Source organism: Orbicella franksi, chromosome 4, assembly GCF_964199315.1.
Source record: "Orbicella franksi chromosome 4, jaOrbFran1.1, whole genome shotgun sequence".
Classification (NCBI taxonomy): domain Eukaryota; kingdom Metazoa; phylum Cnidaria; class Anthozoa; order Scleractinia; family Merulinidae; genus Orbicella; species Orbicella franksi.
The window spans coordinates 26661314-26679471 of NC_138148.1; the positions used below are offsets into that span (position 1 = coordinate 26661314).

At 40.4% G+C, this 18158-nt stretch overlaps 1 protein-coding gene and 1 pseudogene across 1 annotated transcript in view; both read right to left on the bottom strand.

The window, feature by feature from the left end:
• The window catches only part of LOC145485132 (uncharacterized), a 248317-nt gene that overhangs the window by 109430 nt on the left and 120729 nt on the right, over nt 1–18158 (bottom strand). The window lies entirely within an intron of this gene.
• On the bottom strand, nt 1758–6488 carry LOC145485666 (carbonic anhydrase 2-like; annotated as a pseudogene).

The window sequence follows — 18158 nt, forward strand, 5'->3', positions numbered from 1 at the left end:
TTGTAGAAAATCTAGTCATTAGATTTTCTTTATAATTTGCATGCAACAAGCTTGTAACGATTCTCACAAGTTAACACCATTTTGCTAATAATTTAACAGAGAGATCTTTAATTATCCCTTGTTGAAGGTTCACTGGAATATCTAGAAATTCCTTTGTTAAAGTTCAATTATTTTCAATACTCCAGTTACTTATTTCCTAAAGTATTTTCGTGCTAAATTTCGTGAAATTCTAATGATTGGTTCTCGAGAAATTGGCGTATTTCCGAGAGTGCAAATTTTCATTGAATCGCAATTTTTTGACTTACTACGCATGCACTACATTTAACTGGGTTCTTTCGGTAACAAAGAAAAAGCTAAGAATCGCTGGGTTCTTTGCATCGTTACCTTGTTTAACATATCTTTGTGATAAAGACTAAAGTCATCAATACACTGCGTTCAATTATAGAGAAAAATAGCATAGATACTGCGGGTGTTGAGAAAATAAAATGATCGATCTATTGACGGCATGTTTGTTTTTTCCAATCCTTGTGCGCACGCTGAATTGCATCAGCAAAAGCGCGCGCGAAAACTGTGTTCGGCCACCTTAAGGCACTTCGAAATGTTTGGAACCGTAAATTATTGAGGGTCTTGGTGGAGTTAAACTTAAGGCAATCAAAACTTTGTCAGTATTCTTTAATTCCACGTTATCCCATCGTTTGTCCTAGATGCACTCAGGGTCCTACTTATCGCAGGTCTTTAAATTTTTTCCCTAAGCGACACCTCTATGCAAAAAGCGGTATCCTCCCCCCAGATCTTCAAGCAATACCCTAACTAACATACATTCCAGGGCAATAGAGCTCAACTTAAGAAGAGTAAAGCAATCGCATCTATATACGATATTGTCTCTGAAAATAAGTGCAAAAATGAAATATAACAAAAACTGTTACTATTCTATTCTATTCTATTACTATGAAGGAGGCAGCGTGGCCGAGTGGTCAGCATGTCGGACTCGTAATCCAGCGGTCCCGGGTTCGAGTCCCGCTCTGACCACTACCTGGATTTGTTTCTCGGTAACCCCAAGTTCAAATCCTCAGCCATGCTTGTAAATAGCGAACTGGTTTGCCTCCGGCCAGTTGGGATTCTTAACAATGTTATGTTCAATTTGAATTATTTGTTTCAGTTGTTTGCTCGGCCCCACTAGCACTTGTGCTAAAACACTGCCGAGGGTAAATAAAGGTTATATATATATATATATATATATATATATATATATATATATATATATATATATATATGAAATTTACAAACTTGAGCCGAGTATTACGTCCACTGAACTTAAATGACCAACTCACACACTACCGCTCTCATGTGGCTTTGATAGCTCAGTTGGGAGAGCATTACACCGGTATCGCAAAGGTCGTGGGTTCGAATCCCGTTCAAAGCCTGAATTTTTTTTCGGGTCTTTTTTCTGGTAGTGTTGTAGCTGCATTCGCATCTATCATCAAAAACTCTTACTGTTGTACAATACTTTGTAATCTAACAGTGAGCACGCACAGGTGGCCTTGTCATGGTTTATCAATAAGTGAAGCCAAGCTATTTTCAAGTATACTTTCATTAGGTCTTCTGTTTTTTTTTTCAGAATGACCAAGGTAAAGCAACTTCTAGGTAAATTTAATGCGAATGAATAAATTTAAAAGAAGCGCAGACACAATTTTATCCGGCTATTAAGAACAGTGCGTAGTAGAGTTAGTTATTAGATCAATGAGGTCCTGTTTTCTCTAATTTTTGTTTCCAACGGAGTAAACTTTACGTCCCTTTAGCGGCTGTAGAGGTCTGTAATTGTCGCACATAAGATCAGGAAAACGACCATAGTGTGCTTTCAGCTTTCTAAACTCTCCCAACTTCAAAGACAAAACAAACAAACAAACAAACAAACAAACACAAACACAATTTGCATGCAAATAAACAAAAGAACGGAATACAACCTGTTTTCAACTCTTTTGAGCATTACGATCTGTTCTTAGAAAAGCTAGACCACTCTAAGACGTATTTCACGTGAATCAAGGACGTCAGTCACAATTCGCTGTACTACTACAGTGCGGCTATGAATTAACGTGCACGTTATAGACCATTTTCGTGTTCTCGGTATCAGACTGGAACTTTATCTTGCAACGGAACCTAATGTGGGTGAATACCATTTAAAAGAGATTAATGTTATTTGCATTTGAAAGACTCCCCACATTAGCCTCAGTTGCAAGCTAGTTCCGGTCAGTCCAATGCCGAGAATACGAAAACCGTCTATTATTCTCTTGCTATTGTTCTCATTTATTCAAGGGCTTATCAAATACTGCTCAGTAATTTCTGAGGTCTGCAACAAAATTAGCAAAATTGAAACTAGTAGCTTAATTAACATGTACTCACCTGATTGTTAGAGGCTCGAAGCTTGGGTTTTAGAACCAGCCACTTTACTGTTTCATAACAGGGAGGGGTGGTAAGGGATCCCTTGTAGTGGAAGTAGTCTGTTAGTATCACTTCCTTCTTGTCGTAACCGTTGCCATTATTGCCGCCGTTTCCGTTGAGTCCATTGCCTCCATTGCTTCTATTGTTGTTGTTGTTGGGTAGAAGCCCCATCAAACGAATACCGTCAGACTTATCTACTTCCTTGCTCGCCCCTGTGTAAACAATCTTCTGTTTAACGCCAAGTTGTGACCATAAGTTAGTTTCTCCTCATACATTCAGTGCATAATGAAGTAAGCAGTTGACGAGAATTGGGTAAACCATCAATAGAGTGTGAATGCTAGCTTCCTCGATGTAAAATCAAAGTTTTCCAACTAGCTATACCAGCCTATAGTCAGAGGTAATTTGAACATCAGAAATAAGAACGTTGGTTAGCTTTTAAGCTAACACACACAACAAATTAAACATGAAAGTAAACTAAAATAAAATTTTAGCTTTTTTTATATACAAAAGGTAGATAGGTAGGGTCTCCATACGAGCCAAGTGGCCAATCAGGCCGGAGCTTATCTCGGTCTCTGTACATGTAGCATCAAGCGACTAGGAAAACTTCTACTCATTCCTGGATGGGATACTAGTCCACCGCAGGGGTTTCCCCAAGCATTAAGTTCGGCGGTACAAATTTATACACCTGGGTGGAGAGAGGCACTGAGAGTGTAAAGTGTCTTGCCCAAGAACATAACATCATGTCCCCAGACAGGACTCGAAGCCTGACCGTTCGATCCGGAGGCCCCCGCTTTGTATAGTAAAATATTAGCCATTTGACAGTTGTCAGTTAAATTTTGTTAATTGCCCGCTTCCCGTCGGCCTCATCCAGACGCCGCGTGGAGTCAAGTTATTCAGAAATTTTAATTCGCTGTAACTTTCACATTCTGTCAGCCCATAAACCTGTAAACGGGTAAATAAATTTAACTTTATGAATGGCTTGTTACATGCACATAGAAAATTTACCTACCAACTTCAATGATGTTAGGAAGCAAATTTGCAAACTTTCCTAAAATTGGGTTTCCACTTGAAGAGGGCTAAAGTAACAAACAATACACAGTGAACAAATAATTAATTCCCAACTTAACGACGGCGCCTACTAAATACAAAGGTTTTTGCGCCAGGTTAGGACCACGCGGAAAAAGTAGATCTTTACGAGGGCTATTGGTATCCACAAAGAAAAATGGGGGTAGCCACGCATTTTTTCGAGATAATTAGCCTTGAATCTCAACAAAAATGTTGACATCAACATTTTTCTGAAAAAAGAAAGAAAAGAAATTTTTTCACAGATTTCCTTAGAATTATCCTTTACATACGGAAGATAAATACATTTAAAAAGATCTTTAAACCACATGGCAAATGGTAACATAAAAGCCTTTTTTGGTATGTTTTTAAAAACAACAGCGCTTTTAGCGTCTGGACAGCCTTCCTCTGGTTCAGCTAAAATGCAGTCTAAATATCTTTTGCTCACAACCAGAAACTAATCATGTGTTGAAGGGGCTTGCCACTTCCATTTCATAACATAAAATGTAGGGGTAACCACACGTTTTTCAAAGTTATTGATCTTTTTGAAAACTTTTACGGTGACCGTTACATTTATTCCTGTCACCTCCCTAGTAAGTAAGGCACTTGCCTCTCTCGCACTTGTTTTGCGCGCACACCAGATCATCTGCTGGTACATGTTTACGGTTGGATTATAGTGCAATTTTCGACAGATAACAGCCAGGTTTTAAGCTGGAAGACGTTAACAGTTAGTCGTTAGCGTTATGCTTCTATTCTGGTGTTCCTGGTTTAAGTACATGTTCATTAAACTTGACAGGGTCACAGTAGGAAAATTTTGCTTTCATTTTAATCGTGTACTTGGTAGCGTAGTTGATTGTGTCAATGTCAACCCCAGCGCGCGCGTGGCGCTTAAACCATGCTTGCGGAGAACGTGTGCGCACTAACAAAAGTAGGCACCGTCCTTAATGTGTTCTAAAGTTTGTCGTTTACTTTCTAACGGTTTTTTGTTGAGAGCAACTTCATTTCGCTTATAAAAAAAAAAAAAAACTGTTCGTGAATCTTTAAATAAAAGTGAGACGCTTTTTTGTTGTTAGGGGCGGCGACGGAAAGGTTACCCTGTCAATGGGCCATTTCCGAGTTACCGTCTGTTTCCAAACGAGTCCAGTCCAAACCCTTCATATGAAGATGAGATTTGCATGAAAATGAAACTATCTACACATTGTCATTTTTGCATAATATTTATTCCTGATGGTCCTTTCTTTTGCAAACTGCGGCGGCATATCGGGTGACTTTGGTGGAGTCATAGTTCGAAGGCGAGCCAAACCACGAACACGATTAGATCTAAAGAACCTAATCGTGCTTTTTCTCCAGTTATGCGCGCGATCAAGTTTAGTTTGGCGGGAAAGTTTTGACAATTTTTGCGCACCGAAAACAATTGTTCAACATTGAATAACAATCTTGATATTCTATTTTAAAATCCTCTTTTCAATTTAACTCAAGTAAAAATTTCTGTACTTGAAAGTGACCATGAAATCATAGCCATATCAGGTCAGTGACCTAAAATCATAGGATGTTAGGACAGTAGACTAGGTTTCTGACTGGCTGATTGTATTGCAAATTTGTTTACCCTAAATACGGATAACAGATGGATAGAATAAGATAGTAACGTTAAGCATAATAGCAATATGTACCTTAAGCCAAAGGGCTACGACTGCATATTGTCCTGAATTTTCAAATACCATATGGAGCTTGGAGGAAAAGAGAAGTAAATAGACAAAGCTATTCTACGACAACCCGGTTTTAAAGAGAAAAACGTTTCATAAATTTAGAGAACAAAAGTTTATCTTGTATACGACTTTGACAGCTAATATAAATAGGAAAAGAGAAGGCACTGCTGGTCATTAGCAGAAATTTGATAGAACACTAACAGGAAGTTACTTCAGATAGAACTGTATGGGCCTTACTTCAGAATAATTCTGAAGAGAACTGATGATGAACAAAAGTGATGCACCGTATTTATACCTGATCATACCTTTTTGGTATGCTTCGGCGGCATATCAGGCGAGTTTGGTCGGGCCATGGTTCGTATTTTGTGAGACGTAGTCGAGCCAAAATATCCATGGCGAAACAAGTCTAATATGCCGCCTAAGCGTGCCAAAAAGGTATGAATCTGTATTTACCGTACCTAAATTCGGCCAAGTTAGCATGATATCGTAGCCATATCAGGTCAGTGACGTGATATCACAGGATATCAGGGCAGTAGACAGGGAGAATTTTGGTATGGTAAGGTATAAAAATCATCTATCAATGCGGAAGACAATACATAGAACCTGGAAGTCATTTATCAAAAAAAAAACAAAAAAACAAATGGCTCAATTTGTGTCGTTACCTGCCCAGCGAACCGCTTCCCGTTTAGAGTGTGCTCAGATCCACGGCTGTTTTCACAGCCAAAGTGAACATGGAACTGATTCAGTGTGTAGGTGGTATCCCCCAGGGGACCCCCTGTTACTTCAGCTGTTCCTTTGGACTTGTCGATATACAAAGTAGGCGAGTGACCAGTGTTTTCGAGCTTTCCCGTGACCAGGCCCCCCTGGTTGTCGAACGCTATTTTCAAATCACGATAGTCCTTGTTTACCACTTTACTTGTGTCGATGTTAATTGGGGATTGGTGGTCATGGCCTCAGTCCTCCCATCCCTTGTGCCAGTCCGGTGGGCCATACACTATACATTATTAATAGAATAAAAACATGTCTCGATTTATGAAAACAGTGTCACGGTTACAATTGAAGAAAATCTTGCCCTGCTAAAGCTTTTTCCATAGCTTAAAAAAAATTCAGCTTGTTAATGAGGGCTAACAAATACAAAGGAAATTGATTTTGTTTGTTTGAATTCTCTAGGCCTTGCTATCAAGCCTGGAAATGTAGATTACCTTCGTCTGTTGTATTCCCGTAGCCAAATTCATGATTAGCAACTGCAAAATAACGACAGTGAAACAATGATAAGGGCATGAAATAGTCATTAAGACAAAGGTATGTCAGACTGCCAATCCCAAGAGGAATGATATCACCGGAAGGAAAAGGGATCGAAGGAAAATAATAAAATGCCTGACATTTTGAAGAAAACAGGTATTGATTTAGATGATTCGAAATTGATTTGTGTTTGGTGGGCTGCAATTCAACTCCTCCTTCGAAGTGGGCGGAGATTGTTTGACTCATCACTGGACCTCATCAATACCATTGCATTGTTTTTCGGCTTATGCAATTGGTCAGCTAAAATATGAACTGTCTCAGTGTTGCGTTATATATATTTTATGGCGGGTCGAGTAAGAAGAAAAAAATACTCCTTTTTTCTGACTAAAAACGGTTATCTCGTTCATTTGTGACGGAAAGAGCGGGGTTTACATATATTCACATATTATGTGAATGTTTAAATATATAGACTGAAACTATTTTATGTAAATGTTGGAATATGTGATAATTTAATTTCTCTTATATACCGAACGGAAATCTCGCCGATGATCAGCGGCGAGGTAGTTCTGTCTGTATAATAAAGGAACCAATATCTCGCCGATGTTCAGCGGCGAGATTTTGGTTCCTTTATTATACAGACAGAATAAGAGCCAAAGTTGGTCAAAATCACGATGCGCGTAAGGCGGTCTTGGCTACTCTTTTATTCTTAAAGTGAACTGGGGCAATATTTCCGCCCAGAAGCTCGGAAGTGAGCGTTCAAAAAGTTTTGCTGTGTCCATTTCACTCCAAAGCAAGGCCATCAGGAGTTACTTTAGAGTCCGCGGGACTGGAAAATATCCCCCAAGTTCCGGGAAATCGAGCCGAAGTTGGTCAAAATTACGATGCGCGTAAGGCGGTCTCGGCTACTCTTTCACTCTTAAAGTGAAGTGGAGCTATATTTCGGCCCAGAAACTCGAAAGTGAGCGTTCAAAAAGTTTTGCTGTGTCCATTTTACTGCAGACCAAGGACGTCGGGGGTCAGTTTAGAGTCCCTGGGACTGGAAAATATCCCCCAAGTTCCGGGAAATTTAGCCGAAGTTGGTCAAAATCACGACGCGCGTACGGCGGTCTCGGCTACTCTTTCAGTCTTAAAGTGAAGTGGGGCAATATTTCGGCCCAGAAGCTCGAAACCGAGTGTTTAAAAAGTTTTGCTGTGTCAATTTTACTGCAAACCAAGGCCATCAGGAATTAGTTTAGACACCCAGGGACTGGAAAATATCCCCCAAATTCCGGGAAATTTAGCCGAAGTTTGTCAAAATCACCAGGGCGTAAGGCGGTCTTGGGTGATCTTTCAGTCTTAAAGTGAAGTGGGGCTATATTTCGTGCCAGAAGCTCGAAAGTGAGCGTTCAAAAAGTTTTCTTGTGTCAATTTCACTTCGAACCAAGGCCATCAGGAGTTAGTTTAGAGTCTCAGGGACTGGAAAATATTCTCCAATTTGCGGGGAATCGAGCCGAAGTTGATCAAAATCACGATGCGCGTAACGCGGTGTCAGCTACTGTTTCAGTCTTTTAGTGCTCTTTAAATGTGCAGAAATAAGGGCTGATCCGCACTAGCGACAAGTCTGTTTTTATAAGTCGCAGTGATTGACAGAATTTGTCAAACAAGTCACATCGCCAGTGCGGACGTAATTTCGTCACGCGACAAGATTGTGCTGCGGCGAGCAAACTTCAAAGGTTCCGTCGGCTTGCCTCTGGGGCACGCCATTAGCGACAAAACAAGTTAAAATAACAACTTTTGTATACATTACAAGATCTAAATGGCAAATAAACGCAATGGAGTGCAGCATTAAATAAAAGGTAAGGTTACGCTTTCGCGTCTATTCCACGCAAAATGGCAGGCGGCAACTTTCCCTTTCCTTATGCTGGAGATTTCTACTCTACCAGAGCGGGTTTCGAAGAAGAAAATCGGCGTTATATTCAGCCATTGTACCATCCCTTATCTAGTCAGCTGTCTAGTGTTCCATCTCAGGTCCAGTATGGCTACAATACTCAGAATACTGCAGATTTCTGGGGTAATTCTTCGAGCTCATCTGACTCACCACCGGTACCAGTAAACGAAGAAGAAGAAGAAAGCGAAGGAAGCCGAAGGTCCTACGACAAGTGGACCGAACCACAAGAGTGTTTCCTCATAGACTTGTGGGGAGAATATAACGAGCTGGAGAGTGCTCAAAGTCGACGATACTGGATAAAAATATTAGAGCGCTTAAACAACAGATTTCGGTCCTCGTGGTCTGTCAACCAGATCCAGCGCAAAATCCGCTATTTCAAAGAACAGTTTAAAAAAGTGAATGACTGGAACAGAAAGCAGACAGGAGGTAATAGGAAGAGCTGCCCTTATTTTGACAAAATCAATGAGATTATTGGCAAAAAGGACTCTGTAACATTTAAGCATGTTGTTTCGGCGGGAAACCCAAGCCCCACTCCGCCCCAAGAGGATCAAGAGCAGCAAAGTGAGAAGCGTGACGAGGAAAAAGGTGACGGCGACGATGAAGCGATAAAAGCAAAAGGAAAGGCTGCAAAGCAGACAAGAAGAGAGAGAAAATTAAAAAGATATCCTAAGCCTTCCCTCGACGACAGTTTCAATGAAGAGGAGGAAACCAAGAGGGCCAAGAAATTCGAGAAGACCATGGAGAACCTGGAAAATCAAGGAGCTAAAATGGTGGATACAATGCAGAGTATCGTGACCTCAATGGAGGCCGCTCAAACCCAACAAGTGCAGTTCATGGGGGAATTTATGAAGCTTTTTGCTGGTATGACAAAGCAAATTCAAAACAAGGATTGATCGTGTGATCATGAGTAGATAACAAGTGAACTCAGACTGACATTTAAGTTTTGTTCTGATAAACGTTAAAGAGCCTTAAAATGGACTCTTGTGGGATAATTATGATGAAACTTGTTTGATTTTTTCTGATTTTTTCCGAGCAATTGCAACAGTCATAAATGAGATCGTATGATTTCCTTCTGAAGATGTTTGAACTGGGAAGGGGTTCTTGATATATTATAACACCACACTGTAAGACTTATGTGACATTTTAAAACATAAGACAATTAAAAATCGCTTAAAAAAACGAAACGTTACTAGTTTCAGTGTCTGTATATCAGCACCACTGGCCAGGTAAATTCTTACTTTTACAATCGGTTTACATAGTCCATTAGAATTTGTCTGACATGTTCTCCATCCCCAGCTACATCATCATTATCATCATCACTCCCATCATCATCATCATCACTAGGAGGCTCATCCCAGAAATCACCGGCCCGTATACAGAAATTATGAAGTACCACAAATGCTATGACTATCTTGCTGACAAGGCTAACCTTGCTGTGCAGACGCTTGTGCAGTATTCGCCATCTGCTTTTGATTGAACCGAACGCACACTCCACTTTGACACGGGCAGATGAGAGTTCTTTGTTAAATTCTATCGCGTGGGGATCATTCGTCCTTTCAGGGAAGGGTTTTAAAAGGCAGTTTGATAGAGGGTAGGTGCTGTCTCCAACTAAATAGGGTCGTATGTCATTCCCACCAGTTGTAACTGTTGGCCCTGTAAGAATCTCACGGTTTTCTGCACGAGTAAAAATATTGCTATTTCGCAACACTCGTGCATCGTGCATGCTACCCGGATAACCAGCTTCTACATCGAGAAACGTCATAGTTCCATCCACTATTCCCTGTACAACAATGTCATGATCCTGGTATCGACTAAAGTAATCGGGCCCATTTTTTACTGGGGTTTTTATCTTAACGTGGGTGCCGTCTATAGCACCAACAACATTAGGCAAAGCAGACCACATTTGGAAACTTTCTCTTGCATCTATAATGTGTTCCTCGGTTTCGGGAAACTTGATATATAAATTCTTCAGTTCTAAGAGAGCGTCAACAACATCTTCCACTGCCTCCAGTACTGTGGATATCCCGACATTGAAACTAGGACCTATAGCAACGCAAGAGCTTCCATGTCCCAGTCTGTGAAGACCTATTGCCAGTATTTTCTCCGGGGATATGCATTTTCTTATTCTAGTGTCCTGTCTTGTTAGCTGGGGTCTCAGCTCGTTCAGCAAAAGCTCGAATGTCCTCTTATCAAGTCGAAGTTGCCTTCGGAAAAATGTTCCAGGAACATTTGGGTCTCTGCAGCCGGTTGTCACGAAGTTGTCATTCACTTCAGTACCTGTGTGTACCGCAAATGCGGATCAAAAATTGCTACGATTTTGTCGCGATCATATTACATGACGCGCCATGCTTGCAACAACAAACAACTTTGTCGCTAGTGCGGATCGGCCCTAAGTTCGATTGCTTAGTGCACGAGTTGCTATTCATCAGAGAATTAAAACCAATTCTGAAGTGCAAAGCGATTCAACTCACGCAAAAGTATTTGTATAATTTTGCCTTGCACTCTTTATGTAAATTATTTTTTTCATCTTTATTAACTCGCAGAACTTGTATTCCTTATTTTTCATTACCTTGACAATGGCGTCACGAAGACACCGAAACGTCGGTTTTTATCGTTAGTTTTTTTCTGCTTATCAGTGAACTTCATTGGCCAAAATAATATCATGAAGAATATGATTAAGACCTATTGTCACTCAAAATCCATCTTGCATCTGACATTGTTAAAAAAGACTGCCCCTTGAATTCACACACGCAGAAGAACTTACAAGAAGAATATGGGTTAATTTCAATAAGAGAATGGTTTTATTTTTATTTATAGTTTCTACAAGAATTCTCAAAGAATGATATTGTTCAATCAACAATCAAGAGTGAAAGCGACGTTTTCAACGAACAAATGACATAATCCGAGTAAATTTCTTTAATTTATTTTCCTTCGTGTTTTTCTTAAACGCACCTCCTAAGTAACTAAAGGCCTCCTCGCTGGTGGAAAAACAGACAGAAAACAAGAACTTGAAAAATTGGATACTTGCATATGGACTGATGAACCTCTCTAAATACTTGTCATGGGAAAAAATGTGCTTTGGAATGTCTCTGTTTATTTGCAATTTAGTTTCGTGTAAAATGAAGTCAGTTAGGATAACTCGGGGTTTGTGATCGCCACTAACTTCAAAGTGACGCAGACTTAGCCTGGTTGTGTCAGGCAAAGTAAAGTCTGCACGTACTCGTTTGGAAGAATATTGAACCTAAACTCATCAAAAGCTCATATTGCCAAAATTCAGAAGCAAAGGTCGAGCGCTACTCTGGGGTAGCTAAAAAGTTTACTAAACTTGGCCTGAGGCATGGGACAAATCTTGTCCAAGGGTATTTTCGTTTCGCCAAATAGAGTAGCACATTGCCTTCGTATTCTAAAACAAATATCAGGTCATTTTGGGTCATTTAGTGCGTTTGAGGTCGCCAAATTCGGGTGTTCATTTCTTTCGGAATTTCCTAACAACCAAGAATATTCTACCGCTATTCTACAGAGGGCCACTCTTTACATTTTTCACTTTTTATTGTTGTTGGCCGAGGGAAGGGAGGGGTGTGTTGTGGAATCATTACCTTCAGAACCTTACCTTGATATTAGAAAGGAATTTTGTAAATAACGAGCACTAGGAAACGATTTCATAGGAAACAAAAAGCGCTGTTCCCTGATTGATCTTTAGCCCTCTTTTAACACAGAGGTACATGATTTTTTTCAAAACTAATTGTTTTCTCTCGTATGCGATAACGTCATGTCTGACATAACAGTTTCGACGTAAAATGCCTTCTATTTTGAAAAACACGGTTTGCTCTGGGAATCGTACCTGGAGCGAAACGAAAAGCTATTTGGTAATTTTTCATGGACAGAAATTACCTCTCTTGATATTTGCCGTCATTCTAGCTCGTAAATGCATGGGTGTGCGTTGCTTTAAAGAATATAGTCTTTTATTTATTCCTTAAGTCTTATGCCCGGCTCCTCAAAGATAGGGAGTTGCATGGTAAAATGACGTGGTCGATTTGCTTGGTTTTCAAATTGCTGTCTGTAACTGCTTTTTAAATTTTTATTCGTTACTCTAGAATTAAGACCACGTGCCGATCCTTAAAAACTTAAGTCGCTTTTTTTTGTTCTCTTGTTTCTTCACAAAAATGTTAGACCATACAGATACCATACAGTTTAACATACAGTTAAAACAAGGTGAAAATACAAACGACTGTTAATGAGTCTGAAAGAAAAAAAAAGGATCGCATCACACCTACTTGATTTTGTTCTGGTTTCCTCGCAAACGCTTAACTGCTTTTGATTAGCAGGCTCATGTGAAGTCCCACTTTTCATGATCACTGAAAAGCAGATATATATAGACAGTCAACAAACAGTTATGAATGATACTTACATTACAGAGTTAAATATCATATTGTCGTATTGGACAATCGACCTACAGGACAAACAATGGTTTACGAAATTTACTAAAACAGCAAAATCGGAAGCAGAAAACTTTGTTAAAGCATCATTTCCCCCTCCAATCCATCTAGATCCCCCGCTAGAGCAAATAGAGAAAACAGGTCCGAAGGTGTGACAAAACTTAAAATATTGTATGTTTTTTTTTTTGCTTAACAACATCCCGTAACTATGTTTGGAAAATTTGAGTGCTGCATGCATTTGTCAACCATCTCACGCAGCTCAGTCAAATATCTCGGATACCACTTGAGGTATGGCTAACATTCATATGCTAAGTTAAAAAAATATGTTGCAAAATATATTGCCCAGGTATACTGTCATTTACATTAACCTATAAATAATAAACGCTTAAATTTGTACTGTCTTAAAAAACACCCTCTCTGGCCAAACTGGTGTCACTTCTGTCAGCATGTATCAGTTTTGGTCGGTCCCGAAGCCATTCTTCGAGATACAAAGCTAGCAATATTTGTTACCCATAAAAGCAAGTTAAGGCAATCAAAGCTATTATATACTTGTCACAATCACAGGACCCGAGTCAGCCTCCGCCATTTTTGATGCCTTCGAAATTATTGATATTGCATGGTAATGCGAAATCTCATGCTTTACTGTAACTTGTGTTCCTGTTTAATTATCTTTAGTAGTTTTACAGTGATTTCCTTCGTTTGGACATGCTCCGAATAAAATATAATAGCCAAACTCTGACATGTAAACAAGAGCAAAGAGTGGTTGTGGTTGACGATGGCCCTTGAAGCTTTTTCGTTGGTTGTCATGAACTTTGCCTGATGCTGAGGTCATTAACATAATCATGGACAGTAGAAGAGAATGGTCCCTTTTACTATCCATGGATTAGCAAGAGTGAACTGGATTCATTTCCAGAATCAGCCGCTGGTAATCGAGTTAATATGGTTAACTACAGTGCACTTTCAATTCTTCCATCAGTAAAAGTGGGAAATGAATATATTTTTAACACAGGAAGTTTCAGTGGGTATTGGAAACTGCATGCTCTCATATTCGCCCTACATCTCATCGGACTCAAGTCACGGCATTTCGCTGCATATTGGTTGAGGTTATATGAATACTATTTAATTTTAATAATAAAGTGTATTATCGTTTGTCTCACGATGTAGTCACTTGAGATGTAGATCGCGACGTTTCGACTGCTTACTGCTAGTCTTCTTCAGGCGATAAGGTCGACTGATTGCACGGTATCATTTATATCACAAAGGTCGGCTGTGAATGGTGCATTTCGATCCTCCTATTGTTCCATTGTTCCGGCGAGTAGCTGTTCCCTCAGTGGTCCGCTGTTGTATCGTTCTCCTGTTGTTGTGTTTCTTGATCGTGGGTATCCATGCTTCAGGAATGTCAATTCCACTATCCCTGTTGACGTTGTTAGGGTGAAGTCTTATGTGAATAGCTTCCTTGACCCTACGTGTGTACCAGTGAGGATCTCGATCAATAAACTTGACCTCATTCCAGATAGGATAGTGGCCGGTCTCGTGGGTGTGTTCAGAAACGGCGGAGGTCTGGGTTCGGGCGAGTCGTATATCCCTGTCGTGTTCTTTGATCCTCTCCTGCATAGATCTCCCTGTTTCCCCGATGTAGACTTTGCCGCACTCACAGGGAATCCTGTAGACAACACCATCTTGTTTAGCCGGGTTGACGGTGTCCTTTGGTCGCGCTAAGTGTGACCGAAGTGTCGTGTCGGACCTAAAGACGGTGCGAATGCCTTGTTGTTCTAGGCAGCGGCGGAGAGACTCCGAAACTCCTTGGACATAAGGTAAAACGGCGGTGGATTTAAATTCCGCGACAGGCTCTCTTCTTGGGGTTGTTCGTGCCTTTGTGATCTTCTGTACAAAAGAGGAGGGATGTCCGTTAGAAACAAGTACAGATGACAGATGTTTCTTCTCTCCAGCGATTACTGATGGTTTGGTGACAGGACGTTTAGCCCGGTCGTACAGACACTTCACAATACCGCGCTTTACTGACTGAGGGTGGTGTGAATCATACGCTAGGTACTAGGTACTGATCAGTATGTGTTGGTTTCCTGTAGACACTGGTGGTAAGGCGGCCATCAGGTTCTCTGTAAACTGACGTGTCGAGAAAGGCGATCTTGTTGTTGTTCTCGATCTCCATGGTGAAACGGATTGATAGTTGTTGACTGTTCAGGTGTCGCAGGAAGACGTTAACTCTACCCCGATCTAGGATGGTGAAAGTATCATCAACGTAGCGTTTCCAGATCTTAGGCTTGCAAGGTGCGGACTCTATTGTTTGTTCTTCATATATCTCCATGTAGAGATTAGCAATAACCGCAGGAGATCCGTCAACACCATCCTTCAACAGGCACAACCACCCACGCCAAACATCACGAAGGAACAGCAGGAGGCTCTTAAAAGCTTAAAAGAGGACAACTCAATCATGGTCCTTCCGACCGACAAAGGACGCGCTAGCGTAATCCTGGACGCTGACACATACCACGCAAAAATGTTAGCGCTAATTGATTCCGGACCGTACCAGCTGCTCAACAAAGATCCGACAGACCGCTTGACCCGGAAGCTATCTGAGAAGCTGCTAACCCTGAAACGGAGTGGACATATATCAGAGGCGGTTTATAATAAGATCAGACCTCGACACAAACAACCACCTAGGATCTATGGTTTGCCGAAGATCCACAAGGCCGACACACCACTTAGGCCAATTTTGTCGTGTGTCAACACCTTTGCATACGACCTGTCTTGCTTTCTTGGCTAACGTATTATCTCCTCTTGCAGGTAACTCGAACTTCACAGTGAAGAACTCAACTGACTTCGCCTCCACCATCGCGGTAAAGAGCTTTGTAGCAAACTTTAAACAAATCCTGAAGGATGGTTTGATTTTGCGTGCTACCGTTTTTAAAATTATATGAACCCAGACCAAATTGCCCGTGAAGAAAAACACAATTTAAATTTCAAAGAGCGTAAGATAATTAGTAAAATGCTGTAGTGTGGAAGACGGTACTGTATAAACTAACCTGAAAATTCTTTCACAAGAAGTTATTAGTATGTTTTGAGTTTTAAAATCCAGGATATGAACAAATTCTGGTCATAACAACCTACTTCAGTAAAAGCCCAAAGTGCTGATTTATCGAAGCTCCTGTCATTATTATTCTAAGGAGAGGTAATGATATGAACACTAGCAAATAAACTTGGTGTTCATCCGGGTACTGGCAGGATCAGTCATCAATATAGTCTCATTCAGATGCAAATATGTAATAAAGCTGCCTTAAGCCAGCACTAGAAATAGGTTTAGAAATAAGTTTATAATGTGTAGAATAAAGTGCTTTGAATTTTCATCCGCGTTGTTTATGTAATATTTAGAAAATATTAAAAGCAGTCTCTTATCTTTTCCGCACTGAAATCGACAACACGATTTAAAATCGCGAAATCTGGGAGAAGACAATGCTATCACTCCCCATCCCGAAGAGTATTTTTCATCTCTCGCCAGGGTCGAGGAATGTTTCACTCACAGATTATCCAGTCTATCCCCTCCGATCTGATCTGAGATTTTTATATTATATTACAGCTATGTTCGAATATTGCCATTGACCATTTGTTTTCAATTCTGAGGCTTCTCTGGAACTTAACTTTCTTCCAGACTTGTTTATTTAAGCGTTTAGGGACGGTTTATTTTTTTGAAGGGGGGGAGAGGAGTTGAGGGGAGGGGAGGGGCTGGCCGTAAGCATTAGTAAGAATGAGTTGCGAAAAAAAACTTGCTTGAAAGTGGGCGAGAAGGGTTTACGGGAATTTTTTTAACACAATTTGGAGATATTAATTAATTGAGCACTGAAGACTTTGAGAAACTGATGTGATCCACCTTAAGATTTCTGTGAGCCGCATGAGAAGTAATTTACCGTTGGCGGTAAAATAGCCAACCTATCGGCCACTAACCGTAAGAACTACACTCCAACAAAGAGCCTCATTACATTTTACTGAGGAAAAGTTGACCATCGACTGAAAGGCTTTCGAAAGGCTTTCGAAAGGCTTGGGAAAAGTTCAAAAGCATCGCAAACCGTCGCGAAGCACCTCCGAACCCAGCTTTGGAAATTCTCGTTAACGATAAAGTCGATCAATTGCGCATTGCTCATTTAAAGATGGCATGGCTATTGAACGGTGTTTTTGTTTTCCTTCGTACGAAAGCTCGAGTTCATGTTTGCAAATTGCTCATATTTGTTTAATCCCTCGTTGTTCTAAGAACAGTTATGAGGGATCATTTCTGGTGCACTGAGAGGGAACCACCCCACGGGCATTTTCAATTGTTCCGTCTAATGACTTACCTTGTGGCACGAAAATTTTGCAGCAGCTTAATTTTGCCAATAGGTGAATTTTTGTATTTTGCGGGAAGCAATTTTTGTGATTGTGAAAGGCTGTTTTTTGGGGGGTTGCTTTCTATCCTTTCTTGCTGGGTATTAATTTTTGCGATTATCATTAAGGAAGTCGCGTTTGCTTCGATTATGACCTTTTGTTTGTTTGTTTTTTTTTATTGAAAACTCCTTGCAATCGACAAGTGAAACAACATGAAGAGATGTAAAACACGCTACTCAGAATCACTCCATTACAACTACATCTGGCTGATTGGGTCGAGGGCTACGGTACCTCTTGATGTATACCCCTTGAGGTTTGTTTCTAAACGAAAGAGACGTTTTAATTAAATAAATGCGACCGCACCCAGATTCTGCATGTGTTGGTTTTATGTATAATATCGGTAACGGTAATGGTAACTTTATTTATATTTATACATGGTAAATCCTTCAGCAAAGATTATAAAATGATAGAAGATCGACTAATTATCCCTAACTAACCTAAACTACATACTAAAAGCTGCGTTAAAAGGATGCCGTGTTAAAACTCATTCTGTGGTGACGTATGTTAAGTTTAAAATCCGTAAAGATGTTGCCTGCACGACGGTCACTGGATAGGCTGTTCCACAGCCTGGCTCCGCTGTAAGAGAATTCTTCTTCAAATAATTGGTGCGGGGCTGCGTAAGTGCCAATTTATTTTCAGTATTCCTTCATCGATATGATGTTATGTGTTTCGAAACGCAAATTTAGAACTCAGATACTCAGGGGTCATCCCATGTAAAGATTTGTACATCATAAAACAGCTGATTAAAATCCGGTTGATATGTGAGTTTACGCCAAGCCAGTGCCCGGAACAATTCATCGATATTAGAGTCATAATTGGCCCACATTAAAATTCGGGCTGCTCGATTTTGGAGTTTCTGAAGCTTTTCAGAGAGACCACTGCCACATGCAGTCCATATTTCGGTCGATGTGC